General features: G+C 39.1%; 1 long non-coding RNA gene across 1 annotated transcript in view; it reads right to left on the bottom strand.

The window, feature by feature from the left end:
• Window positions 1-562: 562 nt before the first annotated feature.
• LOC143702616 (uncharacterized) overlaps window positions 563-24708 on the bottom strand; it is a 57350-nt gene continuing 33204 nt past the window's right edge. The window contains exon 3 of the long non-coding RNA XR_013190471.1: window positions 563-1831. This is a non-coding gene — a long non-coding RNA (uncharacterized LOC143702616). The remainder of the gene's footprint in view (window positions 1832-24708) is intronic.

Genomic DNA, 24708 nt, shown 5'->3' with positions numbered 1-24708 from the left:
TCATTAGATGAAGCATGACATCATTACACCAGATCAAAGTGAAATTGCTAGCTTGAAGCGCATTAAACCAGAAGCAGCTCACGACAGAAAGTCTCCCACCACATAAAACATCATTAAAACAGGCATGTGCATGTGAGCAAAGGGCATTGAAGAATTAGAATGCATGTTGCTAGTTAAAAACAACTTATTTTTTAAAGATTCAAATTTACAAAAAGTGTATGAACATAAGACTGCAGACATCTCATCATGTAATCTAACTTGCTCTCTATCTCACTCTCTTTCCATCCACTCCATCTAAGATGGCATTTTCTTCATCACAGTGAAGTGCATTATCATAGCTGTACAACCAAAGTAATTTTGGTCATTTAATTTAGTACCTACGTTTAGAGAGAAGATAACTCAGGAATGGTATTTTTATGATAGGCCACAGAAGATCTCCAATCAGAAGAGAAGGTTAAAGGGTTAAATATCTGGCACACGCTGGGCTTGAATGAAGGAGAGTCCTTCAGAGTAAAATATACCAATTAATTCTTCAGCAGCGAAGAAAAAAAACACAAAGGGATTCAAATAAATGAAAACATGTAATGTATTCCTCAGCATTTATCTGCTTATTTCATGACAATCTCCAGTGTATTCATATAACATCAGCTTGTAATTCTGATGTGGGAAGAGCCTTCTCGGACCAATCAGGTCCTTTTGTCCATTTTTTTTAATTCAGCGTTTATATGTAAGGATGCAGATACTCGTGACCGGCTACACCAGGTTGACATATTTTAATTCTCTAAGGCTAATTTAGAGCTGGGCATTAGTCTGTGCTGTTCCGTTCTGTCAGGTTATGACAATTAAAGCCAATCTTACAAGGTGGATTAAATTCAGATGCGTGCTCAGGCCAGAGGATTCCCCTAATCCCCTATTAAGACCCCTGAAAGAAAAGCTTGAGACTCTTAAGATACTTAAACATAAGTTAAACGTTCAGGACTTTCAGCAGAAAATGGGCTATAGCAATAAATGAAGCATACTGTAAATACATCTGCATTCACTCATCCACAATGTTCTGGGAACATTCTTTTTCGGTTCTAAAAAATAAAACCACTAAAGCATGTTTTTAGGAGCTGGTTCACAAACGAGAACCATTCACTAATGTTAATGTAATGTTGTGTTTGCTAATACTGTATGTGAACAGCGGAGAGCGTCTGTCTTCTCTCTATCTCTCTTTTTCTATAACGCCAAGATCTAAACTTAGTTTAGTATTCACAAAAGCCTGCCTAAAATCTCCTTTTGTGTTTGAAGGGAGAAAAACAACATAGGGTTGAGTATATATGATGACAATATTTTAATTTACAGCTGAACTAGTCCTTTTGAGTTTGTCCATCATAGCAGTACTACTTATAATCTTGCAATTTTACTGTAAATGTAGTGTTCAGTTAGTGTTGTTTCAGCCTTTATGAAATGTAATAATCGTTTGCTTTTAACATATCAAAACCTTAAGACTGATTCTCCAGATGGACATATTACATAAGGGATCACCCACACATGCATGTCTAGTCTGGCACTTCAGTGCATTTGCATTCTATCGGAAATGACAAGACATTTAAAACTTCAAAAAACAAGCGTCATATGCTAGAGAGACAAAAAGGCCACTTTGAAGCGAGCTGGAGTTGTTCTGTTTAAAGGTAGTCTGTACACAGGGGAGAAAGGGACGGAGAGAGGGACTGGCCCTCACAGGGGTCACCTGAGGGCCACGAGCATCAGCTGAAGAAGAGCGTGCTGTTTGAATCACAGTGACACAGGAGGCTGATGCTCTCACAAACAAGATTCTCTCTTCTTCTGCCTGGAACAGGGAATGAAAAAAACAAAAACTGAAAGTTGCTCATGACATGTTTCCCAATAGAATTATATGAACAAACAAATAAATCTGTACTTTTTAATCTTTTCTTGATTCAGGTTGATTAGGGGAGCTTCCGTCCCTAATTAAAAAATTTCAATTGTTTACATCCAAAACATTGCTCCTTGAAAATGTAAAATTAAGATGCAATTGGTGGAAGCAGGAAAGAAAATGTGTCATGCACTCCACAACCATGCATCATGGTGCAAAGATCTCGAAGAATGAAAATAAGAGAATTTGAGAATAAAATATAACCTCAGTATGTGGTTATTACACACCTCTCTGCAATACTTGATTCTGATTGGTCAGTTGCAGAATAATGGTCTTAATTAAAGGGCACCTATTATGCAAAATTCAATTTTACATGGTGTTTGAACATAATAAATGTGTGTTGGAAGTGTGTGAGCAAAACCACCCTAGAATGATAAAAATCCAGTGGTTTTTTTACAATGTCAATAAATCATAAGCACTGTCTCAGAACGAGCTGTTCTAAGATTCGGCTCAGTGTGACGTAGAATTGCGCTAGCCCCACCGACGTGGTTTGATTGACACTATGGTTTTGGCATAGACCCCGCCCTCGGTGATCTGTTCACCATCCTCCATTGTTTCAACGACAGCCGGTGTTCTGACGATTTGTGCTGCCTTATCGAAAATGTCTCCTAAGAAACATAAGTGTTCTGTTGTGGGATGTAATAATGTACATAGTAGTTTTCACTTACTTCCGACATCAGAGCCACTGAAAACGCAGTGGATGGATTTTATTTAGGAATGAAAGGCGCCACTTAAACTTCCAAAATACGTTTATGTTGGCGCGAATCATTTTCTGACTGACTGTTTTGTGAACGAGGGTCAATTCAAAGCAGGTCTTGCTTCAAAGTTAATCCTCAAGTGTGGATCGTTGCCTACTGTTCGCGACCCAACGTCACCTCCAGTAGAAGTAAGTGTATTTTATGATTTTTGAGCAAATAGTCATTTCAGTCGATGTCCGCCAATTCAACAACAAATGCGTCTAAAGTTGTTGTCGTCTTCGTAGGATGTCTGTGTATATAATTCAAACCTTGTTTGTATAGTGTGTAACCACATGTTTATAAATATATTTTTTAAAGATATTGTATTAAAAACTGTGCATGTTTTCTGTAAAGACAAGACATCAAAATTGCTATGTTTATACAAAGGCCAGCACATCGACACGAAGCTGTAGAACGAGGGATACTGGCGTGCAGACAGAAACATCACATACATGTAATTTCGTTTGTACGTAGCAAACGTTATCACAGTATTTGTGTTTGTAGTTTCAAAAAATTGCTCCAAAGTTATAACACTTTGTGTGTGTCTGTGTGTGTGTTGCACATCCATAATTGCAAAGGGGACGCGATTACAACTCATACATACATGTACATACATGTATCAAATAACCATTCCGAGACGTCCTGGTCCATTCTCATTTGTGTTTCTTCTGCCGGAGTCTCTTCATCATCTGGGTCTGATTCCGGTTCAAACATGTACGGCTGAATGCCTTACAAAACAGCGCGTCTCGTCTCTCACTCTCTGCAATTCTGCTTCTACCGACTGTTTTTTGCCATAGGTTTGCAAGTTACGCCATCATCCAAAGGCTGGGCGGGGATATGCAGCTCATTTACATTTAAGGTGGTACACACCAAAACAGCTCTTTTTAAAACAGGCCCCAAAAATGACATTTTCAAATGGTTATAATAAATTAACTGTGGGGTATTTTGTGCTGAAACTTCACAAATACATTCTGGGGACACCCGAGACCAATATTACATCTTGTAAACTCAATAGGTGCCCTTTAATACTTATATTCAGCAAGGATGCATTAAATTGATTAAAAGTCACAGAAACGATTTTTACACAGTCACAGACTTTCATTTCAAATAAACACAGTTATTTTGAACTTTAGAGCCCTGAAAAAATGTATAATGTTTTCCACAAAAATACTGAGCAGCACAACTGTTTTCAACATTGATAATAATCATAAATGTTTTTCCTGATCATCAAATCATCATATTAGAATGATTTCTGAAGGATCATGTGACACTGAAGACTGGAGTAATGATGCTGAAAATTCAGCTTTGATCAAATGAATAAATTACAATTTACAATATATTAAAATAGAAATGAGCTATATTAAATTGTAATAATGTTTCACAATGTTTCCTTTTTTACTGTATATTTTGAGCAGCCTTGGTGAGCATAAGAGACTTAGATAATTTTACTGACACCACATTTTTGAACGGTATCGCCTTAACCCAGAAACCATGTAAACAACAAATTAAACTGGGACATGAATTTACATAATACAAAAATTCCTGAGAAAGAGACTTCGCTTTGCATTTCAGAAGACAAGGCCCTGATATACAATCATGAAAAGGTCAAGGATCCTTCGGTTAATGCCGTAAATCTCTATTCACGCTGTATCAGCTTTATCACTCACAGACATACAGTCACTGATCAACAAAACCCTGCGTAATGAATAAATCATCTGCTGAAGCTATGAAAGCACACACTCGATGAGGTCAGAGACATTAAAGCACGACGATGACCCTGCTGACCTGCTGCACCACGACAACATGAGGAAATAATAATGTGTGCACTTTGATTGTACTTATTATAAATGTTGATGAAAAACAAGTCAAGAGTACATGAGACCCACAAAACACCAGTGTTACAGTAATTCCACTACTTTTAGTGGTAACGAGCATGTAACAATTTTTTTTTTAATAAAGTAACGCAATTACAATTACTGAAATTTAAATGAGTTCGTTACTCGTGTTACTTTCTTTTGTGAAAAACGAACGCTTGTGACCGAGTGTGTCCGAGAGCGCGATCAACAGTGCACGAGAGAGACCGAATGTGTTGTTTATAAACAAATTACACATTTCAGCATTCGAATAATCTCTGTAGCATATTGTTATCATCTGAAATGTTTTAATTAGTTTACATGGTTATAAAATAAAACTCCAAAAATAGCCTGCAGGGAAGTTCAAAGAAAACATCTTTGTTTGAGCGGTTGTGAACACGTGCGGCGAACATGACTAGAATTTGGCTTAAATACCCTCACAAATTTTTTTTTTTGTATTATTATTATTTATGTTGGTGGGCCTACATTGTTCAGTGTTATATTGAGAACACTTTTTGTTAAACTGTTTACTTTTGTGAGGTAGAAAATATTTCAATTAGGCTATACACTATGTCTAACAGTTGTAAAGGTCTGTGAGTTTTATAATTTTAATTTGCACTACAAAGAGTGTATGTGTACGTATATTTATTATTACTTTTTTTTTTTTTTTTGGTAGGCTACATTTCTTAAGAAGCATAATTTATTTTTAGACTTATTTGTAGGCCAGTTGTGGTCTGTGCAATAAATATTAAAAAGTTCTATAAAAAGTTTGTGTTTTGTTGTTCTGCTATAGTAATGATAATATTTTAATATTTAAGTTAATAGGTGTCTCTCACATTGTCCCGAAGCAACATTAAAATAGTGTAGATTAGTGTACAATGTTTTATAATAATAATTTATTCTATTTAGTGTCCATTTCATTCATTCAACATATTTAATATTGGGGGTATCCAAGTTATTTCACATATTTAAACTTTTTTTTAAAGTAACGGAATAGTTAAATTTCCCTGGTAATTAGTTACTTTTGTAATGATGTTACTCAGTTACTAACTCGGTTACTTTTTGTGAGAAGTAACTAGTAACTATAACTAATTACTTTTTTAAAGTAACTTAGCCAACACTGCAAAACACACACACACGCACATGACAGCATGAGTACAGTATGAAATCCATTAGAGTCAAGGTTTTCAATGCATAAAAAGACCTCTCAGGAATAAGGGAAATAAAGGAGCCGTCTTGTGTGCTTGCTTTCATTCAGAGCCACTCTCAGTCATTAGCATGGCATCTGAACTCTTACTGAGATTAATTACCGAGGCCGAAGCCGGCGTGTGAATGGTGAAGCTCTCAGCTTGACGTCAGCTTCTTCCCTGCAGTAGCCGAGGTGCTCACGTCGCTCTCTATTTACACCAGCAAAATGCTAAATTCTAATTAGCTGACAGAGATAATTAGTATATTAAATCATGACGCTTTTTTCTCTCTCCGACTCTTTCGACCGCAAAGTACATTTGCAGTAAACACATAAGTCTTTTAATCATGACAAACGTGAAAGGCCAAAAATAAATGAATAAATAAACACGCCATTGACTTCTAAAGCTCTGAAAGTCAGCGTGATGTTCACCTCTCTCACCTCTGGAAACAGCTGGAACGCTGATGTCAGCACATCGTGAGCCACAGGAGAGATCACGCTTTAACTCAACACCTGTACTTTGAATATGCATGCCATTTTCATTTTGTTTTAATGTCAAAGTTTGAGAGTTTTCTGATGCAATGCAACCCTGTTCCACTCTAAACCCATGGAGTTTCTCATTAAATTTGCTTTAAATCAATATTTAGTTTTATATACTGGCAAGTTGCTCTACTGATAAAAGGCTACTTTTATCCTTTAATTTGGCATATTTATGTTGCAAATTATGCACTCCCTCCTATAACTGCAAAGATGAAATTCAAACTCAAAAAAAGTCCATTAAATGAATCTATTATTGCAAGGGGGAAAAAAATATTATCTGATTCACATGAAAAATTGTTCCCTTCAAATCTTATGACACCAAATTTTTTTAACAAACAAACAAACATGTGTTTAGGTCACATTTTGCACTAGATAGACAGTGAATGTAGGGCATGTGCTGTCAGAGACACACACCTAAAGAGACACAATGCAGTCTGTCCCAGAACGCCCTGCACCCATGATAAAAGCACAGCTAATATCTGCTCTAATGATCTTGTGTCACCAAAGGAACAAGCAGGGAATATTCACATTTATCTTCTGATAGAGGAACAGAATAGAAAACATGATACAGCATGCGGAGACGTTCTCATCTAATTAACCTCTTAGCATGGCCACAGTACGTTTTGTGCCCAAGCTTCATTTATCTCAATCCTTGATCCAAGATCAAGGCAAATGTGACTTCGGTCTCCCAAAAGGCAGTGGATACACATAGATATGACACATGAAAGCTGACTTGTTAGGGATGCATCTCTCAAGAGAAGAAGAAACCAGGTTAACATATCAGCTTGTGTAGCATTAGCTCCCCAGACTGAACACGGAGGCGGCTGTGAGCCATTCATCAACTCGCAAACAAACAAATGACAAGTTTTGAGCTTCGGTAGATCCAGGGAAATAAACCGGATCTTCAAAAGAGGGTCCGTGACTCCTAGGGGTCCACAGAAGTACAACAGGGGTCCGCCAGATACAGTCTGATCTCAAAAGAAATGGAAATAAGAGATGCATTAAATAAGTTAACTTCAAAGCACGCAGCCGTTTGAATGGCGTCTATCCAGTTGCAACGATATCAATTTCCACTATCTGCTATAATTATGGTTTATTTTAAAGACTCTGTCAGCACAGAACTATACGCATCTCTAAACACCTTGGTGCTCGTAGCAAACTCACATCCCATCTGCTGAAATCTTTATTTAGCTTTGCTGAAGTAATAAAAAATGAGTAAACAAATGTGTGAAAAACAACTGATGGAACAAAGCAGAAACGAACAATCACAGCGCTGACTTGCATTTTGAATCAAGTATTTTCCAGAGAAAGCCCAAGAGAAGGATACACCGTCCCAGACCTTGATTTTAGAAGAGTTTGACAAGGCAGGGTTTTTACACTCATTGGCCCTCCATGCTCAGTCTCCCAAGAGTCTGGGTAAAGTGATTTATTTCAAATTTAAAACAGCTTCTTCAAACAGCGCTGAAATGAAAACCCCCAGCTCCTCAGGTCCTTAACCCTGTCTGTTTTGTTCCGCTCAATTGAGGTGAGCCACTCTTCATCTCCTCAGTACATGCATACGAGACATTATAACATAAAAAAGACCACAGCTGCCATCATTTCCACTTTATGTGAAAAGAAATGGTGAGAATATTTCCATCAACAGTGCTTCTTTTTGTCTAATGAATAATAAAGTGCACTCATAAAGGGAAATAAAGTGCTTCTATGGACTGTTGACCTCATGTTTGAGTTCAATAACACTGGTGTTTGAGGGTATGATCTACAGACTGAAACACTCTTCAATACTAGTAGAGGCAAACAGAACATGCTAACAGCCAGTCCCTGACGCCTTGGAGCACTACAAATAATGCACAAAGAAAAGGTCAGTTTCCACGATGCAAGTCTAAACACAGGCTTTTTGATGCAGAAACACAAAAGCATCGCCTTGAATTAATGGGCCTGTCATAAAATGCATAAATGCAATTAATATTAATTACAGTATGTCTATGTGTGTGTGTGTGTGTGTGTGTGTGTGTGTGTGTGTGTGTGTGTGTGTGTGTGTGTGTGTGTGTGTGTGTGTGTGTGTGTGTGTGTGTGTGTGTGTGTGTGTGTGTGTGTAAAATATAGATATGGTTTATCAGATGTATTATGTTTATGAAAATATGAGCAACTTCATTCAACTCAGGTAAAATTTCACCTGAGGGAAGATCATTAGCATGTCGTTTGCATTAGAGGTGAGAGAGAACGACAAGTTATGGGAATTTATGTGAAGTTATGCAACAAATATGTGAACTGATTCTTCGTTTACATTTTTATGAATGTAGATCCAAGTTTACATCAATATTTGCAAGGATTATACAGTTCTACCGATTGAATTGCATTACAGCTGTTTTATGCATGCAATAAAATCATAAAATCAAACATCTGAAAATGAAATGTATTTTACACAATATTATATATGTACTGTAGGCATGAATGTCACTTTTCAAGTTGTCATGCATGCAATTTGCTTTGATGCTCTACTACTCCCAAATGAACTTTCAGGAAAGCCTTGCAAACCAAAGTCCAGTCCGAAACTGCACTGGTGGATTTCCATGGCACAAATCTGTGTGATGATGTATGAGCACCATGAATAATCTAGAGATTGTGCTCATGGGTGAACAGTCACAATCCTCCCGTCACTTTCTGTACAGCTGCACTCTAATTGAGGCGCTGTTCAACAACATGTGGCTCCATTACAAATTCATGGAGGACCGCTTTATCATACTCGGCATATGATAATTACTACGTCACATTGTGCAAAACTTGAAGTGCTATGACCCAAGGTCTTCACTCTATATATTGAAGTTTCAAGAGGCATTTCAAACCTCAAGAATGGGAGGCAGTGAGGGTCCTTCAGGAAATTGCACCCAGCCTCTGAAGAGATGTTATATGTGATCCATACTCTAAAAATGAACTCTCACTATTCAGATTTCGTAGATCAGTCTAAAAGAAAACACAAAGCAGAGCTCAACAACAAAGACTTTTTAGCAGAACAGTAGTTCAGATTTTTACTTCAACTGACCTGAAAGAAAGGAAAAAATCCTAATAATTGTATTTATTTGTTTGATTGTTTGTTTATTCATGCAAGCATTATGTAATTAATTACTATAGCCTTTTTGTGTTATTTTGTGTTTCTTTAAAAATGCTCAAAGTCGGTATGCAATAAAAACTCATTTTGTAAATGCATGTTATTGATCTTTCTGTGAATGATTCACCTATGCATGTTTTTTAAATCATTTTTAATGACGTACGCCAGACTTCTCGAATCATTTTGTCCTCATAAACTTTGTATTCTTACTGACTGCAAACTTGCATTCAGATCTGCCTCCATTCAAAAACGAATGGATTGAACCAAGTTCCTGCATTTTTTTCGATAATCAATTTCAATCAGATGAACGTCACAATATAGAAGAGAACATCTGCTCATATTTTCATTACTTCCCAACTTCAAATATTTTTTTTATATAATATGTTGCCATAATAGCTGTATATTATACACTTGACACTCATAAACACTTGACATGAACCCATGCATTTTCAAGGCAGTTCATCTGAAGCCTAAAGATAAACTATTAAAAATATAATATTTTACGGGGGAAAAAAATATAATTTCAGCAACGTCAACAACGTCTTCGAGATAAGCCTATAGCACCAAGACAGATGCAGGTGAGAAAAGCTTGTGAAAGCATGATGCATAAATGTCAAAATGCATAAATGCTTTAGCCTGATATTTCAGAATGCCATAAAGATTAGCCTGATAGCTTAACATGCTTTAACTAATCAACCAATATTCGGCAACACTTTATTTGATCCTGACAAAGTTACACGTTCCATGTGCTTAATATACACCATAAACATGATTTTTCGAAGTTGTACATATAAAAAAAGATTATTGGAGTATGTTTTATAGTAAATACCATTTCATTATTTCTACTTTAAAATTTCACATGTAATGCAATGTGTGAAGACCCGTTCACACCAACATCGAGAACTATAAAAATAAGTATGGTGACAATTATTTTGGCGCCTACACCAACGCATGATAACGTTCAAATTATTATAAGTGCACTGCAGTTTTGTCGTCTACACCTTTAAATGCTCGAGCTCTTTAAAGTTGGGTGGATTACAATTGGCTGTCAAAATTGTATCGTTCATCAGCTGGAAAAAAATAGAATTTGAACTTTATAGTTATCGTTAAAGTGAATGGATCTTTACTTACTGTTTCTTTGTAATTATTTGTGAAATTTATTAGCAATTGCTGAGTGAAAATAGTTTCAAAATAAATAAAAAAATACAGAATGAATAATTACAAGCAATTCAATCTAAACCAAACCCAAACCTTAAGCCTATACCAACCCAATTTTCGAATCCAAGTCATTACCCAATCGCAGCCAACCTTCACAGAGGGCTTTCTGGGCAGTTCACTAAGATATGGCATGACAACAACATATAGAAAATTCAGCACTGGGCAATTTGAACAAGCGTTGGTTCTGTCAACAGGCCTGAACCAGCCTCACACCTATCAGTCCTGTTAGAGAGTGAAAAAAAATCCCCAAAATGCTGACTCCAAGCATTCATCTCCCGTATAGATGTGGATGTCATATTTTACTCCCCACGTAGGCAGATAGGATAAGACAGGAGCTCTGTTCATCCACCATTCTGCTGCCCCGGCACCTGTGGGAAGAGCAGTCTGGCATCCCTCCATCTCCACCTCTCCTCCGGTCCCCAGTGTAAAAAGGTGTTGTCCACTAGTTGAACCTTGCCCACGGCACACAGTCAGAGGTGATGTGACAGATGGAAAAAAGCTGTTTGTTTGGCTTGTGCTCAGTTTTGGAGCTGTCAGGTAAATCCTGGACCTGTTTCCCTGCTCCTGACAGATGTGGCCATTAGTTCTTACACCCTGGCATACCAACCAGTTTAGAGTGGCAACATCCCACTGAATGAGGAGAGAGAGAGCTCTGACTCACACTGCTATACTCCCTCACTCACAACAACAGGAATAACTCAGCTAAACAGATTCTTTTAAATAGACTCGAAAATTATGTTGGCATTAGTGGAATTGCACTAGCATGGTTTAAATCATACTTGTCGGACCATTATCAGTTTGTAGCAGTAAATGCAAAGATGTCTTATCGGTCAAAAGTTCAGTATGGTGTACCACAAGGCTCAGTACTAGGACCGTTGCTATTCACTCTGTACATGCTACCTTTAGGGAATATTATTAGGAAACATGGCATTAGTTTTTACTGTTATGCTGACGATACTCAGCTCTATATTTCTTTACGCCCTGATGAAACTTACCAATCCACAAAATTAACAGAGTGCATAGCTGATATAAAAACTGGATGACTAGTAATTTCATAGTACTTAATTCTGAAAAAACAGAGATTCTAATAATTGGACAAAAAACCTCCTCACGTAATAACCTAGAATACTGTCGAACACTTGATGGCTGCTCTGTCAAGTCCTTGTCATTAATTAGGAACCTGGATGTGCTCTTTGATACCAATCTTTCATTTGAAAGTCACGTGTCTAGTATCTGTAAAACCGCATTTTTTCATCTTAAAAATATATCTAAATTACGGCATATGCTCTCAATTAAAAATGCAGAACAATTATTTCATGCGTTCATCAAGGCTAGATTATTGTAATGCTATTATGGGTGGTTGCCCTGCATTCTTCCAGATGTTAATACTATTTCATCCTATATTTACAACACATATCATGTTGTGAACATGACAATTTCTGTCATAGCCTAAGCCATCTAAGACTAACAACAACTCAATTCAAAGACCAAACAATCGGAAAAAGTGATTGAGTGATTCACATAGATGACAGTGACACACAGACCCCATTGGCTGGTAAAAGCATTAGTCTGAAGTTTTATGGTTCAGAGCGCAGGGCACCTGCTTCCTAAAGAGGTTTCTTCAAGGCATGTTTGAACACAAAATGACAAGTCGCCTTGAAGACCACTGAGTGAATCATGAGGTTTAAGAGATATGAGCCTCCAGGCTCATGCAAACCGCTGCTAAACACACACGCGCACGTACGCACACACACCTCCAATGCCAGTAATGTACCATTATCCAGGAGAAAACCGATATCTAAGCATAGAAATTCTCTTAGAAGCATATAAACTTTTGGCTAATATTCTAAAATATAATTTTTCAAAATTGATTATTAAAATTATATAAATTCCAAACTAAATACACACATCACCTGCAATTCATTAACTATTTAAACAAAGATGAACATGAAATGGCCACAGCATCAATCAACTTACCACTGAGTTTCAAGTCCAATAAGACCGTTTCCTATCCCGGGAGCCACTTAATTCTCTTTTCTTTAGAAAAAGACCAGATTAATTTCCCAATAATTTCCAGGATATTCCATTTCATCACACATCTGTTCAAATCTTTGTGGAAATAAACCCTGGATACTGCTGTGAGGAAAATGACCTCCTTCAACCAAATATAATAACCTGTCAAAAAATAATTAAGAATTAGAAAAGGTCAATGGAAAAGTTCAAATAAAAGGAAGTAACATTACTTCTAGATGTCAAATGTACGTAATTGTCCAAATATCCCAGTGCTCCCCCCTGTGTTGGTTTAATGTTTTATCTACATTAAAAAGTGACGTCTAGAGTGGAAATTTGTTTTTAATGACCCTACAAGTTTGATTAAACCATCAAAATACAAGGACATTCAGTAAAACTTTAATATTTTACCATTTTACCTCATTACATTCCATTTAAAATTTTAATGTTGCTTGCTTCATAATTTAATTTGTCAGAACACAACCCAAATATTGAATGTCCATCAATGGAGAAAGAGGCTTTTTGTCCACCAGAAGGGACTATCCAGATACACTTTGACCCCTTGATTTCAACACAATTGCAATGAGACATTTCGTCACCAGGTTACCATGTCGATCACCCAATCAAATCAGACACAGTACTGAGACTTAAAGCAGTGCAGACAATGAGGCTCACAATGCACATCACAAAAAAGGACCAGGAAAAATAGGCACACCGGTGTCATTTCCATAACTGTGCAGTTTCCATGGTCTGCATGCAGTTTCGGCTTAAAGAGGAGTCATTACCAGCAAATTAGCAGCGTTTGCATACCATGAAAGGCTTACGGTACTTGTTTTCACGCAGTCCACTATCATTTCCCGTAATTGAAGACAAGCGTGCCATTTTCTTCTCATTTACAAGATAATTTGATGGAAGGCAAATGTTATCATTTCAGGGGGGCGAGTGGAATCAGTTTGCTTTTGCGCAATTTTCCTGTACGGCCCGTCACGGCCCGTCACTTACTGCGACACAGAGACCTCGCCGGAATAAAGGAAATGTCAATGAAAAGAAAAGTGAAAGAATGAATCTGCCAGTACGCTCTGCTATGTGTCTCTAATTACCTTGAAAATCAAGTCAATATGGAATTAGAATGCAAATGTCCACAGAGGATGAGACGCCACTTACGCTGGCCTGATCAAAAGCTGCTTGTGCTGTGAAAGTAATTCACGATGAAATGCATATGCAAGAGGTAATCAAGGGCTACTACACCAGCATAAAGCATCAAGAGCAACAATTACAAGCACAGAAGGCTGACGAGGTCTAATTCGACAACGCAATTGCAACAAGTTTCCTTAATTAACAATCACAAACGAGACACAGAACAGTGAGACAAATTGATTTCTAAAGAGGTATTTGAATAGCGATTGTGAATGGGTCGAGGAGGCTTTTCATATTTGAATTTGTAAGAAAGATGTCAGTGACTCCAAACGAAAAGGTTCAGGGCCATTCAATCTAGCCTGTGTGTTTCCATCTTTCTCAGGATTGAAACATTCTGGATCCATTACTCTACACAAGAGCCACTGCTCATTTCATTTCTGTCTTGTGTATTTGATTGGATATAATGACAACACGATAAGAAAGAAGAATGTGGCTGAGAATAGACTCGTGTCGCTGTATAGGGAATTGTTAAGCCCGTGATTATTGATGTGTGTGTGCGTGCCGGACACTTTATTTCCTTTGTTTTCCAGGTTTAGAAAAATCACAATGTCTCATTAACACCTACAATATGCCATACCAACACAATCTGTGATAACACCCTTACGTAATTTAACCGAACACTGAATAAATTGACTGTTTGCATCTGTTGCATGCTTAATGACAGAATGGACATAGTGATATGCATTCAAATTCATCTTCATTTAATATTTAATAAGTTTAACATGTTAATTTGATAAGTCCTTAATAGAGAAGTTACATGCATAGACAGGTTTGGAGAAGAACTTTTTTAATAAAAGCCAAACTTTATTCAAAACAACTTTATTCAATAAATCCATAAAATAAAATAAAATCTTAAATACTAGGTAATTCAGGCTCAATGTATATGTGGTCAACTATGATATTCTGGGCTCAGTACAAGTGCACTTTCAACATAATGTTGATTACCACAAAAAAAATATTGCCATAACATTTTTCTGATGTCACTGAGTTACAGTTAGGCACTAACAATGGAAGTGAATGGGGTTAATCTGTAAACATTATAGTGGATTAAAAACACAGTTAAAGGACAAACTCAGATAACCTTTTTTTTTTTTTTTTTTTTTTTTTTTTAACAATCAGGCATACATACAAACAAACCAACATAGTGCAGTAGTGAGCAATCTTGTAAATCCATACTTCCAGCAGTGACAAGAGTGATTTAAGTGTTTAAGTGTGTATGTGTGCGGGTGTGAGTGTGGTTATGTGTATATGTGTGTGTATGCGTAAACAAAGTAACCGTTTATTATGTATTACCATTGTTATTACCATCACCATCCCACTTCCCACTACCACCATATTGCCAATATTGTGTTGGTAGATTTTTTACTTCCATCCTTCCTCCTATGTAATAATTGCCATTGTCAATCCTGCATAAAATACTACATAATAAGATAATATAATATAAGATAATATAAGATAACCTTCCCCCTCATCTCATCAGTCCATATCTTTTCCTATTTTTTTTTTAATTTTTAAAATTTTTTTTTTGTGTTATGTGTGTTATGTGCAATGTCTAAGGTGCATTAAAATAGGGAGTACAGTGCGAGAGTGTCTCAAATTGGGACAGAGATGCTGTCCCGTTGAAACCACTTCTCGCCTGTCTAGCCTGCCTTGGTGTTTGTGAGGTTTTTCCATATATCCTTAATCCTTCTTTTTTTTTTTATTTATTTTTTTTTTTTTATTCTATGTTGTGGTGCATTAAAAACCCATGAAGAGATAAGGGGGAAGTTATTGCACTAGTGATGACAATGATATCTAATTCTAAAACAGCATTGACAATGGCAATATTGATGATGATAATAATAATAATAATAATAATATTAATAATAATAATAAATGACAATGATGATGGCAGTGGTGATCATAACGGTAAGAGCAAAAGACAGCAACAACAGTAGTTACAACAATGAAAAAAAAAAAAAAAAAAAAAAAAGTGAAATTAGTAATCATAACAGTAACAGTAAAGATAGCAATAACAATGATGACAGAAACAAGTTTAAACAACTAATATGAATATTCGTGGGTTGAGTAAGAAGGTGAGAGAAGTCAGAGTTGAAAACAGAGAAAGGATTCATAGCTGTAAGAGGTCAGAAAGTGTTGGACGGCAGGGATCAGTTTCAGATGTGTTATTATGAAGGGGAGATGCGAGTTCCATTGCCATGAAGTCTGTTATAAGATTTTTCCAGATGTTAATGTGTAATTTATTTCTGGTTTTCCAGTTCATGAGGATAGTTTTCTTGGCGATGGCTAGAGCTGTGAGGAGTATTTTAGAGTTTATAGTTTTATCAGTGATTATCGTGAGGTCCCCCAGCAAGCAAAGGGAAGGCGACATTGGGATGTGGCAGCCAACTATAGTTGATAGTGCCTGTGTGACCTCTTCCCAAAAGTGTTTGATTGGAGTGCAGTGCCAGGTTGCATGAATGTATGTATCTGTAGAATTTTGATTGCAATGTGTGCAAATTTCTGATGTGAATCCCATTTTAGCTAATCTATTGCCCGTGTAATGCGTTCTGTGAAGTATTTTGTATTGTATTAACTGAAGATTCGAATTTTTGGACATGTGATAGATGTTTTTACAGATTTGGGTCCAGAAGTTGGCATCAGGGGCTATTGATAGATCGTTTTCCCATTTTATTGTTGGTAAGTATATGGTCTGAAGTTGATTTGAGATCATTTTGTATATTTTAGAGAGAAGTTTCTTTGGAGAGGAAATGTTGACCAAGTCTGATATTGCCGGTGGAAGTTCTAAATTTGTGTCTCTGATGTTTATTTTTGTCAGAACAGAAGATTTGAGTTGTAGGTATTTTAAAAATTCGTTGTTCCCGATGCCATACTCCTGGGCCAGTTCCGGAAATGGTCTAAATGTGTTAGATTTGAAAATATGCTTAATGTGGGTGATACCCTTTTCCGCCCATGTGTGAAAGTTCAATGTTTTTTTATTGCTTATAAAGTCACGGTTGTTCCACAGTGGGGTGAGGTTAGATGGAGCTAATGTAGAATTAGTGATTTGGTGAAATTTCCACCAGGCTGTCAGAGTGGTGGCTATAGTTACTGCCTTAAAACATGTGTGTTGTTTAATTGATTTGGTGAGGAATGGTATGTCAGCTATATTTAATTCTTTGCATAATGATTGTTCTATATCTAGCCATACAATATCAGATTGGGTGGGGCGAATCCATTTGTATATGTATTGCAGTTGGTTAGCCATTGAGTAATATTGGAAATTTGGTGCTTCTAGTCCTCCTTGAACCTTACTTTTTTGAAGTGTAGTGAGTTTTATCCTTGGCGTTTTATTTTTCCAGTAGAAGCGAGTTATAATGGAGTCTAGTGATTTAAACCAGGTGAGTGTGGGGTGGGTTGGAATCATTGAGAATAGGTAATTAATTTTCGGTAAAATCGTCATTTTTATTGCTGCTATCCTGCCGATTATGGAGATTGGGAGATTGAGCCATCTGAGCAAGTCGTCTTCTATTTTTTTTAGCAATGGTGATAACCTAACCAAACTCAGATAACCTTTGACCTGTGGTCACTAACGGTCAGCATAATCCCCTGAGCTACATACTGTAGGAAACAGGTCATTGAATTGTGGCTTGCTCAATGCCAGGCATCTTAATACTAACATGGTGACAGCAACAGATGCCAGCAGCGAACTGTGAAGGTGATGATGATAATGTAACGGTGCAGTTTTCCTGTAAACCTGTCACTTCTTTCTACATTCATAGTGAACTCTGCATTCCACTGAGTGTGTGCACATATTTGTGGAGAGGACATACTTCATACGGTCTCGCTCTCTAAGAGAAAAAAGCATGTAATGGTTCATCGGCTGGAGAGCAGACACACACTTCAAAAGAGCCACCTGAGTGTTTGTTGACCTACATAGGAAACCATATGGTGGGTTTCATACAGTTAATCATATGTGCACTGCCATGATGCAATATAGATCCATTCAAAGACATTTGCCCAGAGCATTTTATCTTTTAAAACCCAATACATCACATTCCCTTCCTCTCTGTGCTTAAAATTATATATATATATATATATATATATATATATATATATATATATATATATATATATATATATATATATATATATATGGTCTAGATAGTCTAATCTGGAATGAAATTGGATGACAGACATTTGATCTGCATAACATTTGACTCGTCTGAACAAATTTAGAGACATGATTTGTTTATTTTCAGCAATTTTACTTATTAATAATAATAATAATACAAATTAGTTATCAAAACTATTTTTTTCCCAAATATATGTGCTTCTCACAAGGCTTCTGCAATCAGTTTATAATTGTAAGTCATTAGTGGTCTGTTGTAAAATGGACTGACAAACCTTCCTTTACTGTTACTTGTTTAAAAGCTTAACTCAATTAGACGACACTGTTATCACAAGTGATGCTGGCTGAAGTGTGTATTATTAGTCCAAGCACACAGCAATACATTTGCACATTATTATACACCAGACTGTTAATTATACAGAAATAAATGTGCATTCACAATTCTCCTCATTTACTGAAAAAACAAGGATTCGCAGCACAATAATAATGTGAGCTCCTCGGAAATGATGCAAGGAGGAAGCCATCGGTTCGCTGCACATCAGATTCTGCTCTTGTTTTCTGCTTAATGCTGCAGTAGAAGTCTTATCATGTGACAAGTAATGCATGTTTCTGTTTTCATTATTTCAAAGTAATGCAAACTGTGAAAACATTTGGGTTTTGCAGCACTTCACATGACCTGTGTTAGAATAGAATAGAATATTTCAATACTATACTAATTTCTATACATAGTGGTGCCTAAATTCCTTAAAACAGTGTTCTAAAGACTAATGTACTAAACAGCATTTCAGATGCTGTGCGATGAGATCAATCCGCTGGTTGGTCCAGTTATGCCGTTGCATCGCAAAGTCACGTGTCTTTTTTTATGCACATTGAGGAAATTATTTGGTAAACGTGATTCCATCGTAGTTTATGTTTTCGTTTCGGATAAAAAATCTATCCAAATTTTTATGTGCGTTTTTAGAATTTATGTGCATCTTGTCGTTCCCATCCAGCTTTTTTTATATGAGATATCTAAAAACGTGCATCAACATAGGTGGATGGAAACAGCTATTGTCATATCCATTACCATGCTAAATTCTTCGGAGAGTTGTCATAATATAAATGTATTAATCAAAAGTCAAAGACGTTTGGTTAAAGCATGTTAAAATTCAGTTTTTGACCATGACTGTCATGAGATGGTCATGCATGTGAATCTGCTATGCCAATTCCTCATTGTTTGAGATTTCTTCAGTTGATAATGTCTACACCAGTTGTCTTGTATTTCTGCAGCCATTATCATTATTATCACTTGCCCCTTGATCTGAAACTCCTGCCATATTACTGTCTAATTGTAATCCAGGTCTGGTTGAGATCTGCAGGGAAACGAGGGGAGTCACAGCGTTCTCATCCTCTTATCAAAGAGCCAAAAGCCACGCTTTAATTAAGGTGAAATGAAGATCAAACCCGTACAGTTTAGTATCATATCCTCAACCTAATTTAGACACTGTTTCAGGAACCGAGAAAGAAGGCTGCGAGTTCAAGAACTCTCCAACAAAGACCAGCCGTTGTTTACAGCGAGTGCCAAAACATGAGATGGGCCACATGCTTCCAAATGCGCTTCCATGACTGTAATTGCTTATAATTCACTTGAGTGCTTTTAATGAAGGAATCAAACCTGTCGGGGTGATCGGAGTGAACTCGGTTCTGAACTTTTTAGTAATTCTATCCATGTGCGTCTCTTGTGGCTGAGGCTCGATACACAAAGCATGACGAAATTCATGGGGTGATTGAAAGAGCACCTTCCGTTCCGCAGAGGAGTTTCATCAGCTTCCAGGATTTAATCAATCGGAGCGTTAAGTGTAATTCAGGTCACACAGCACGTACACACCCTGGTCCGCTTCCACTGTCTCAAAACACGTGTTGTAGATCTTGTTTTGTGTGGTCACAGGATCGAGGACGCCCTGGGTACATGCTTTCTGGCTTTTAGCCATCCGAGGTCACTAAACAATGGGACTGACCTTGGATCAGAGGTTACCAGGGTTGGGAAAAACCATTCATGAGTTGTAATTTGAATTTAATCGACCACGTCCCACAAGAAGCTGAAGTGGAATTTGAATGACAAAAAGGCTAATAATTAAATAGATTGGGGGGGGGGATTTTTTTTTAATAACAATAGTAATCATAACAACACATATAGACTTACACACACACATATATATATATACATTTACATTTATGTGTGTGTGTGTACACTAAGCTATCTAAATGGGGACATTCCATAGCCGTAACAGTTTTATACTGTACAAACTGTATATTCTCTCCCCTTACACTAGCCCGACCCCAAACCTACCCGTCACACAAAACTTTCTGCATTTTTAAAAAACATTTAATAACTTTGTTTTATACCAGATTTACAAATGAGGACATCCCTAAAGGGGAGTTTTTTTTTTAGATTTTTGTCACTTCTGGGTACAAATGTGTCCCTAAAATATAGTTAAGTAGGTGCGCGCACACACACACACACACACACACACACACACACACACACACACACACACACACACACACACACACACACACACACACACACACACACACACACTCTAATGATTGCAAATTAAATGTGAGAGTGGAGACTTACAGAATATATAACTTCAAAATGACTTCTCAGTCCCACTATTTGAACTCCCAAATTGTGTTCAAACACTGAGGGATTATTCACAGAATTTAATTCATTTTCATATCCAGCACAGCCAGCCAATGAGGCTTGACTTGTTGTCTGAAGGTAAAGAACCGCACTGGTCATTTATTCAGGCAAAGACAATCAACCGTAAAACTATTATCACATATTCTTCAAAGACGTTCTATTATGAATGAAGGATATTGATTAAAGGCTGTTGTAAGCCATCTGTCTTGATCACAAGCTGAAAATTGAATAATTCGACCGATGAAGTCAGTGCCATCTACATAATTATGTTTTACAGACCTAATCGTATATCCTGTAAAAACTTTTAACATCTACAGAAAGACACCTAGAGGAATGAAAAGTTTTGTCATGCAAATAATTTTATAATTACTTTTTTTAATAAACAATTTTTAATGACTCTGTAAAAGCATTTGTTGTGTCATGTAGCCTACAAACTGTCTCTTACACACACCCTAAACAATTAAATTACAAGCTCAATCTCTCAATTCAAAACACTCATTCCCTTTCAAGGGAACTTCGAGCTGCGTCAAACGCTGCGGGAACGCCCCTGCGTTGTGCGTCATGAAGCACGTATGGAATCAGCCCAATGGAGAGATGAAACGTCATAGGCGGGTGACGTCATCGACCAGGAAACTATAAAGCACCCCAAAAACACAAGCGCATTAGCTTCTGTGCTTTCAGTCGCGCTACATGTGAATCTGTCCCTGTGTGATATTGTCTGTCTTACATACCCTGCACCACACAAACAATTTATCCCTATATATATATATATTGAGAGATTATGGCGGACGAACAGCAGTTTAGAAAGTGTGTTCCTCCCTGCTCGCGTTATTTAACGAGCGGGGATACACATGATCTTTGTGTTGTTTGTTTGGGAGTTCAGCATGCCCAGTTTGCTCTCGAGGGAGCAGACTGTGAGCATTGCGAGCGTTTGCCGTTAAGGACGCTCCGCTCCCGCCGGTCGCTCTTTGAGGAGAGCGGTTCGGTGCGCGCTCCCCGCGGTTCGGGTCCCGCTTCTGCCGAGGCAGAGCGGCGGCGCTTATCGTGGGGATCGCAGATGGATCTCACAGCGGGGTTTGAGACGGGCTCTGCCTTATCTCTCCCTTCACCTGTGAGATCCAGTGCCTCAGTCCCGGGTTCGGAAGCACGCGCTGCGGTTTCTTCCGCTCGGGCTGAGGCACCAATGCTGCAGCTATCCAGTTCTGAGGAACTTGATGTTGTTAGTGTTGAGGGAGATGTGGAGGATTCGCCACCCCACACTCCTGAGAGTGATGAGCTTATGGAGGTGTTAACAAGAGCTGTTGAAAAACTTAATATTGAATGGCCAGTGACTAGACAGGAGTCTGTTTCTAAATCAAAGTTGGATGAGAGATTTTTGCCGTCACGTGTGCAGCCTCCACGCCGGTGCCTGCCGTTTTTCCATGATCTCCACACCGAGGTGTCGAAATCATGGAGAAAACCGGTGTCATATAGAGTGTTTAGTCCCCAGACTTCAACATACGCTAATATTATGGGAGCCAAGGCTCATGGTTATGGGGCTTTGCCTCGTGTGGAAGAGACGCTTGCGAGCCATCTCTCCCCCGAAGCAGCATCATCTTTTAAGGCACCGGCATTACCCACCAAGCCTTTAAGAAACACTTCGGCTTTAGTGGGTAAAGCATATTCGGCAGCAGGTCAGGCTGCGTCATGTCTGCATACTATGTCAATCTTGCAGGCATACCAGGCTGATCTGCTAAGGGACATGAGTGAGAGTGAGGAGGTCAGTACTGACGTAGTTCGTGAACTGCGTCAGGCTGCTGATTTATCCCTGCGTGCCACCAGAGAATCGGCCAAATTAATGGGTCGTTCTATGGCAGCTCTGGTGGCCGCAGAAAGACATTTGTGGTTAAATCAGACTAATATTAAAGAGAGAGAAAAAGCTTTTCTTTTAGATGCTCCTCTTTCTCCCATGGGGTTGTTTGGTGATGCTGTGAATTCAGTTATCGATAAATTCCAAGAAGAAAAGAAACAAACTGCAGCTTTTAAAAAGTTTCTTCCCCTTAAAGTTCATGTCCCTGGGGCTGCTGGGCGGGAGCAGCCCCGGCCGTCTTCGAGCTCATCACATAGAGCGCAGCAGAGGCAGAGTGTCGCGTCTCGTGCTCCCCCTGCTGGACAGTGGGCTCAGCCGCGACACTCTCAGCCGAAGCCTTCTCCCAGTAGAACTGATCTGAGGACAGTTATATTGGCTAAGAAGGCTTCGGCTAAGAAGAAGTCCTGACGCCAAGCCGTTCAGGATGCTGAGGGTGGTCCCCACCGAGGCGGAAAGGTGTTCACCTCTTTTTACGGTGCCCATTCCTCCTCGGTGCCCTCAGGGGCTCGTTCTGCCAACCCCGCCTTTATGCCGGGGCACAGACGATCCCAGCGAGCGCTTTCCCGAGGGACGCTCGCTCCCTCTGAGGAGGGTCTCAGAGCGGTCAGACCAGTTGTTCCCTGCCGGTGCGCCGTTACAGGGCGCTGCGTCTGCTGCTCAAGTTACACCAGAGGCCAGTCTCGAGAGGCTGGTACCCTTAGTAGAATTTCTGGCAGAGTGGAAAAGCCTTCCAAAAATATCTCATTGGGTCCTGCAGACAGTAGAAAAGGGTTATGCTATCCAGTTCAGGTGTCGTCCACCAAAATTCAGAGGGGTTCTGCACACAGTGGTGGGCCCCGAGCAGGCTCTGGTATTGGAACAAGAGGTGAAAACGCTCCTTCAAAAAGAGGCTATAGAACGGGTTCCTCCTCCCAGTTTGGAGTCAGGTTATTACAGCCGATATTTCATCGTTCCAAAGAAGGATGGGGGGTTGCGTCCAATTTTAGACCTGCGCATATTGAATCGCTCGGTAGGGAAGCTAAAATTCAAGATGCTCACTATCAAGCAGATCGTGTCTCAAATCAGGTCCGAGGACTGGTTTGTCACGATAGATCTGAAGGACGCATACTTCCATGTGTCCATCCTTCCACAACACAGGAAGTTCCTGAGGTTCGCCTTCGGGGGCGAGGCGTACCAGTACAGGGTTCTTCCGTTTGGCCTAGCTTTATCTCCCCGCACTTTCACGAAATGCATGGATGCAGCACTAGTGCCTCTGAGGCTTCAGGGCATTCGTATTCTCAATTACATCGACGATTGGTTGATTTTAGCCCAGACCGAGCAGATGGCGGTTCGGCATCGAGATGTCGTCCTAGCTCATATCAGAAAGTTGGGGTTGAGGCTGAACGCAAAGAAAAGTGTATTATCTCCTTCCCAGAAGACCACTTTTCTGGGTGTCGTTTGGGATTCGGTATCGATGCGGGCGCGACTCTCTCCGACCCGCATCGCTTCGATTCTCTCAGCTGTGAAACAAGTGAAGCTAGGCCAGCTACTCACTGTCAAGCAGTTTCAGAGACTGTTGGGTCTGATGGCAGCAGCGTCCAACGTTATACCTTGCGGCCTGTTGTACATGAGACCGCTACAGTGGTGGCTCAGGACCAAGGGATTCTCCCCGAGGGGAAATCCGCTCCGCACGTTCAAAGTCACGCGGCGCTGCCTTCGTGCTCTGGTCATGTGGAGAGAAACTTGGTTCCTATCCAAAGGTCCTGTGCTGGGGGCTCTTTGTCGTCGCATAACGCTAACGACGGATGCTTCCCTCACAGGGTGGGGGGCGGTCATGAGTGGTCGCCCAGCCCAAGGTCTGTGGCAGGATCATCATCTTTCGTGGCACATAAATTGTCTAGAGATGTTGGCTGTGTTTCAGGCTCTGAAACACTTCCTAACAGACCTGAGAGGCCATCATGTGTTAGTTCAATCAGACAACACGTCGGTGGTCTCTTATATAAATCATCAGGGGGGCCTGCGGTCTCGCCGGCTTTACAAGTTGGCCCGTCAGATCCTCCTGTGGTCCCAAGGGAAGCTACTATCTCTGAGAGCAATGTATCTCCCTGGGTATTTGAATGTGGTAGCAGACTCCCTGTCGAGGCAGGGGCCGAGGCCAGGGGAATGGAGACTCCACCCCGAGGTGGTGGAGCTCCTTTGGTTGAGTTTCGGTCGCGCCGAGGTGGACCTATTCGCTTCCAAGGAGACCACTCATTGTCATCGGTGGTTCTCCATCACTCTTCCAGCCCCCCTGGGGT

The sequence above is a fragment of the Siphateles boraxobius genome, unplaced genomic scaffold (genome assembly GCF_051911475.1).
Source record: "Siphateles boraxobius isolate OS27281-9 unplaced genomic scaffold, OSU_SipBor_1 35, whole genome shotgun sequence".
Classification (NCBI taxonomy): domain Eukaryota; kingdom Metazoa; phylum Chordata; class Actinopteri; order Cypriniformes; family Leuciscidae; genus Siphateles; species Siphateles boraxobius.
Note: the sequence above shows the minus strand (reverse complement) of the source record. Positions and strands in the feature narration are given on the sequence as shown.